This window comes from Eubalaena glacialis, chromosome 19, assembly GCF_028564815.1.
Source record: "Eubalaena glacialis isolate mEubGla1 chromosome 19, mEubGla1.1.hap2.+ XY, whole genome shotgun sequence".
NCBI lineage: Eukaryota > Metazoa > Chordata > Mammalia > Artiodactyla > Balaenidae > Eubalaena > Eubalaena glacialis.
In genome coordinates, this window is record NC_083734.1 from 28,151,940 (window position 1) to 28,159,029 (window position 7,090).

The window sequence follows — 7,090 nt, forward strand, 5'->3', positions numbered from 1 at the left end:
CCTGCCAATGCATGGGTTCGATCCCTGGTCTGGGAAGATCCCACATGCTGCGGAGCAACTAAGCCCGCGCGCCACAACTGTTGAGCCCACGTGCCACAGCTACTGAAGCCAGCGCGCCTAGAACCCGTGCTCTGCAACGAGACGCCACTGCAATGAGAAGCCCAGGCACAGCAACGAAGAGTAGCCCCTGTTTGCCGCACCTAGAGAAAGCTTGCGCACAGCAACAAAGACCCAACGCAGCCAAAAATAAATAAATTAATTAAAAAAACAAAACAAAACAAAAGAAAACACACAAAAATATTTGCTTCTCTCCAGCTTGGCCAACACTGTCCTTTGAATATGCCAGAATGGAATTTCCTTTGAGGCTTAGCCTAACGACACTTCCTTTCTTCCTGAAGCATCCCTCCACCGCCAGCTCTTCTGAACCTGTGTGCCCTTGAGTTCTCTGTAGTACTCAGTGGGCTTGTGGATGAGTCAGAATACAAAATGACTGAAGATGGCAGAAGACAACTAGACAAAGCAAGTTCATTGCCAGTTGATACTAAATATGTCTGAGGAATCCAGCTAGGACTGGTTCTTGGTACAGAGGTTCTTAATTGGAGTCTAGGAGGCCCCTGAAGTTCATTGCAAAATCCTGCTGAATGTGTATAGCAACGTGTGTATGTGTGTCCATAATTATAATCAGCTTCTTACAGAGGTCTGCTTGTGGCCCAGTAAAGGCTAAGAACCCCTGACCTAGACAGAAGGTGACATAACTTAGTGAAAAAAACATAAACAACACAAACCCCACTAGATTTTAGAGTCACAAGACTGGATTGGTATCTTATCCCAGCTCTGTGTGACACTGGTATGTCACTAACCTTTCTGAATCACAGTGTACTCATTTGGAAAATTGAAATTATTATCTGCTCTGCCTAATCAATTGGGTTTTTGTGAGGAATAAAGAAAATACTTCATATAAAATTGCTTTATAAATGATGAAATGCTCTACAAATATGTTATTATGCTACTTAATTCCAGACCATATGGTTCTTAGTTTATATGTTCCAGTTTACATAATTTCTTACCTCTCTTGAAATAATAGTTTCTTACTAGTCTTATCTCCTCCTCCTGTTGTCTGGGTGTTTCATTGGTCCAGAGTCCATTGCTATTACCTGAATCATGGTCACAAGCTTTGGTATCAGATACTAAAGGTCACTGCTCCTTTTACCAAATTAAAGCAAACCTCTTGCAACATGTTAGTCAGAGTTTATTTTTTTCTAAGGAACAGAAACTCACTGCAGCTCGGCCCCTCCTTTCCCAGTGGAAGAAAGCATGTTATTTAAAGCAGTGCTTCTTAAACCATCTGTGGTGAAAAATCAGGTGTTTTTTTTGTTTTGGTTTTTAAAATTTTATTTATTTTTGGCTGCATTGGGTCTTTGTTGCTGCATGCAGGCTTTCTCTAGTTGGGGCGAGCGGGGGCTACTCTGTGTTGCGGTGCACGGGGTTCTCATTGCGGTGGCTTCTCTTGTTGCAAAGCATGGGCTCTAGGCGTGCGGGCTTCAGTAGTTGCAACAGGTGGGCTCAGTAGTTGTGGTGCACAGGCTTAGTTGCTCCACGGCATGTGGGATCTTCCAGGACCAGAGATTGAACCCGTGTCCCCTGCACTTGCAGGTGGATTCCTAACCACTGTGCCACCAGGGAAGTCCAAAATCAAGTGCTTTTTTATTTCTTTCTTTTTAAAAAAAATTCTAATACACTGTAAAAAATTAATAAACAGAAACTTCAATTAAAAAGAGTCAGGAGACAAGAATGAGGAGCTCTCAGACGCTGCTATGATAGTAGGGCCCAACAGGAAGAAGAAATATTCCTCTTCTTTCCTGGTGAGCACTGAGCCAATGATAAAGCCATGGAATCTTTGTTTACTATAGCCCTCCCAACTTCCTTTTCCCCTCTATAAAAGAGTGCTCCTTCCCTTGCATGTGGCTTGCCATAGTTATAGACCTTGAATTACAATTCTTTGCTGATCATGGATAAACCTATCTTTGCTGGAGAACTATTTGGCAGTCTATTGTTTTAGGTCAACAGCATCATGTATCAATATTTTTATAAAATACAATAAAGAGAAAAATGACATAAAGAGACATACACAAATACAAGCCACATTTTTATTAGGATTAGATCCAATAGTCAACTGACAAAATAGCTATACAAATTTCTAAACTCTTACTCTCAGTTTCTGTACTTATTTCCTGGTGGATTGGAAGAAAACAGTCTGTGGGCCATACTTTGAGGAGGACAGATTTAAAGGTTACAAAAGCATTTTGTGATAACGAAGCCCAGTGGATAATCTGATTGCTTGCTGGTCTGTGGATGGGCTTCCTGGGTCCAATCAACTACAAGGGAGGAATGGTCACATGGTCTAAACATGGCTGTAGGGGTGGGAACATTTTTCCTTCTTGGTTCTTCAGTTGGTCTAATAATTAAATTGATATAAGACAGATTAACAGAAAAACAAACAAAATTATGTACATGTGAGAGCCCCGTAAAGATATGAAGACCCAAAGGACAGCCAGGTAATTGAGGCTTCTGTAACATCCTGAGCTAAAGAAAGGGGTAGAGATCTGAGGGTACAAAGGGGAGGAAGGCCATTCCTAGGAAGCTAGAGGAGATATTTGAAAAACAAAGGTTGTCCTGTTATGCTGATGTTTCTTAGGTAATAAGGTATATCTGATAACAGCTCTCTTCTGGTACGGGCCCTTTTGCAATGTAAATTTAAGCAATTGAGGGGGAAGTAAAGAACTTCCCCTGAATCTACTGTGTTTTTGACTACCTTTAGCCCAAACTAAAACTCATGCCAAAGTGGCTATTTTGGGGTAAGAACTCTGCTCCCGTTCATGGCCGTTGGCAGAGCCTTGGCTGGAGCACTTCCCAGAGAATGGGGCCTGAGATGTACGCAGACACGCTGTAGGAGCACACACACAGGCTCTGGCAGCACACAGTCCTGCTGTTTGCCAGGGTTGGTCTCTGAGTGCAGCGCCTCAGCAGCTTCGTTTGTTCAAAACTCCTGGGTGCCCACCTATGCTGGAAATTGGAGGCTGAGTATAATGCCCTGCAGAGTAAGTGTTCCATAACACATAGAACAGAATTTTCAAAAAGACACGCAAATACTCACTAATTTGAATGCAAAATGACCAAGGTGAGCAACCTGTCCTCAAGAAGCTCACAGTGTACACAGCTTTCTCATAGATGAATTTACCTTCTGTCTACTCACACGTGATAAAAAGTTTTCATTTTCTAGTTCCACAACGGTACCAAAAACATTAAATTTCTATTTATAGGCCATGTTTAACACTTTCAGTTCATTAAAATCTCTGAATTCCTTCCATGTATATGATCAGTTTCCTTGTTGAAGGCTGTATCATAAACCCTAGCATTCCTAGTGTCCAGCACAATGACATATCTGCCTATATTCAACTTTTTTTAAATACTGTTGGTGGTGGTTGTGTTGATGATGAAAAAGCAGCAGGGATGAGGACCTGGGATTAACAACCAGCCCTGAGTTACCAATCTGTGAAATGGAGTTCATAATGTCTACCTCACAAAATTGTAGATTATAATGAGATAAAAGTAAATAAAACATCTAGCATAATACCCAAGTGCCCAAGCTGTAATTTAAGAAGTCAAAACATGGGGTGTTCCCTGGTAGTCCAGTGGTTAGGACTCAGCACTTTCACTGCCATGGCCCGGTTTCAATCCCTGGCTGGGGAACTAAGCAAAGGGTGTGGCACGGCCAAAAAGGAAAAAAAAAAGGTCAAAACATGGAACTGTCAGGGGCTATTTAGTTAATAGAGAGCCTTTCTTGGGAACTTCTGTAGATATCACCACCAAACATGATAACTCATGTTTAAAATTATGATCAAGAAAGGGTGCATTATGCTTGGCATTGTCTGTTTAAAAAAAAACAAACAGGCAAATGAGCAGTGAATTTTAAGTTATTTCAAAAAAAAATTGTAAAAATGGAATTCTGAGTAAAGATGACAGAATGAAGCTGGACTGCACTTTTTCCTCTAATGAAATGAATAAAAATGTTATTTGCCACAAAACGTCATATGAAATCCAGATCACAGCTGTTAAACCATAAAGCTTTATAAAAATTCAAATGGAAGGAAGTGCAAATTTCTGCCAAGTATAAGATGCCTTCACTTTTCCCTCCCATTATAATCATCATATAAGCCTGTGGGAGGCTACAGGTAATTAGTTGCCAACCCGTATTTTAAAATTAGTTTTCATATAAAAAGCCCACAGTTCTACCTTTCCTAGAAAGATGAGCTCTGTGCTCCTGGACCTGCTTCCCTGCAGTCAGGTGCTCTAGTTTGCCCAGTTCCACCACCCTCACCTTCGTCACCTGCCTCTCTCCTCTAAGCACCTGAGTCTGCAACCTCTCCATTGGCATAGCTCCCACTTTTATAAAGAACTGGGGGGCTCAAGCAGAACAAGTAACTTGCCTAATGTTAAACAGTGGTAGAGGATGGGTTTTCAACCTAGATATTTCAAATAAATTCTCTTCTCTTTCCACTGTAACAACTGAAAATGAGATGAATTCACCTCATTTATTTGACTTCCTTTACTGCTCTACTCTGCCACAAGCCAGTTGGTACTTTCCGTCCAAACGTATCTGACCCAGAACTTGCCACACATTTTAATTTCTGTTCTGCTGTAGACCAAGGACCATCTTCTGTGAAAGTAACTCAAAGCCGTTTTCTCATTGTTGTGTCAAAAAAAGCAACACAGGATCACACTTTTCAAGTGCTGCACTTTAATTTTATTAAAAAACAAGCAAACATCATCAACGTATCAAATGCTTTAATTCACATTTCTCTGTCTGTAGGCATTGACCACAATACAGACCCAACACAACAAAAGCAATTAACACAGGGTAATTCGTGATAGGGACATAGTACTGAGGCCAAGGGGGGAGAAAGTACATGAGGCCAGCTGGCTGCTCGAGCGGACCCATCACAAGTGTCCTTGACACTGTGGGTTCACAGAGCCGATTCAGTCAGTTCACCTGCAAGTGATCAGGGCCAAGGATCTGGCTGCTCTAAACTTGCACAAAACATAACTAAAACCAGAGCGCCGATTTACGTGCTGGGCTCATTCAAGCTGATCAAATTTGAGAAAAAGACTGCTGGCAGAGCCCAGAACCGGAGTAATGAGAACAAAAGTTCTTATGAGCCATTGTCACCCAAGTACACAAAGCGCCCTTCCTTACTCTAGGAATTTGCTCAGATAGCCCAATCTTCTCATCCGATCAGGTTGTCCCTTTGCCTGGACAATGTTAGAGGAACAAGGAAAGCAATCTAACTTTCCAGTTCTCTTTTCCACATTCCGTGTCAGTCATCAAAAAGTACCACGTGACGGCGATTTCCTATAGTTTATCTTGTAAGGTGCGTTCTGCTTTGACACTTCCCTTTATCGGTGAGGTAGCTCAGGGCATCTTTGCAGAGACTGAAGTGTCCTAGGTCTACTATCAGCAGTACACTTAAATTTATAGCTTCTAGGTGACTTATTTTCTGCAGACATTTCTGTAGGTGACTAACCTCAATCATTTCATTTAAGTTTTGTGAACTTCTGTATTAGAGGGTGATATTTTTTGATTCTTTCTCCAGAACCTTAGAATGCACCTTTCTGAGACCTGTGAGCCTCATGCACTGACTGCACAGTCAGGGCCATGGGGGTAAATGTGTGTGTGTGTATTTACATAACTAAAATTAAATACACAGACCATTTCTATACTTTACTAAAATTAGAAGTACAAGGAACAGAGGCTAAGTCAGTGCTTTACTATTCAACAAAATGCCTTCAAAATTTGTGAAATAGCCATATTCCAAGTGGCCATATTCCAGGCAGCAACTGAGACATCCAAAATATTCTTTTTACAAAAAAACATGAGGTTTCTGAATATGTAAAAATCAGTAGAAAATTAACCAGGTGACAGAGTCATTATAGTGGCTTCCAAACTCTTTGAAAGAAAATAGTGGAAGCTTTTTTTTTAAAAAAAGGAAGTGTTTTATCTACTGAAATCTGATCTGAAGCAGCACCCCGGCATGGGGAGAAAGCAGAAGCCCCAGTGGGCTCCACTCCACTGGCCCCTGAAGCACTGCTTGTCCTCCAAGACTCCATGGATCATAGCCCAGAACCTATAGTTCCACAGAAAAATCTGAGGCTACCAATTTTTATGTAACAGAGTTTATCAATTTGGATAGGAGACAAACCAATTTTTCATAGAGTTCCTTTAGAAGAAAGATTTGGGGGGAAGAAAGCAGTTAGTGGAGTGAAGGAAAAACAAATTTAAGAACATCCAATTAATTCAAAATTTCTGTATAGTATCTAGCCGGCAAAAGCCCTGGGTGAACACAGGAGGTACAGACGAGTAACTTTAAAATTTCAGTGCGCATCAGAAGCACGTGAGGTGCCTGTTAATGAAACCAGAAAGGCCGAGGTCCCACCTCCAGAGACCCCGATTCCTCAAGTCAAGGGCTGGTTGCTGGGCTTAGGCAGCCACACTGTCAACCAGCTCCTGAGGTGATTCTGATGCTGCAGACAGACTGCAGAGTATACTTTGAGAAACAGGAGATAAGCCTTCAAGGGAAAATTTGAGAAAGGCAGGGGCATACTTCTAAAAAGCAAAACCAAAGCAACCTCTTCCGTCGTGTCGCTGAGAACACACCTTCATTCAGATTGGGATAGAGTAACAACACTATTTTTTCTTTTTAAATTTCTAGATTTTTAAAGTAAATCTACCTATGTTCCATTGTCCCAAATTAGGTAGAATTTTTTAAAAGTCTGAATATAAAGTGCTGGTTCTTGTTTCAGTGTTATCATTTTGAGGGAAAAAACCACACAAAGCTATCAGCCACTCTATTGACTTCTTCGGCTGAACAAGTACAAATTACGTATTCAGATCCACATGAATCTGTAAATTAACATCACCTTTAAAGTTTTCTAAGCACAAATTTAAAATTCCATAATATACATTAAATACAATTTTACTTTATATTACAAATGCATACTATTTTTCTTTTGACATACTGGTAGTATTCATTTT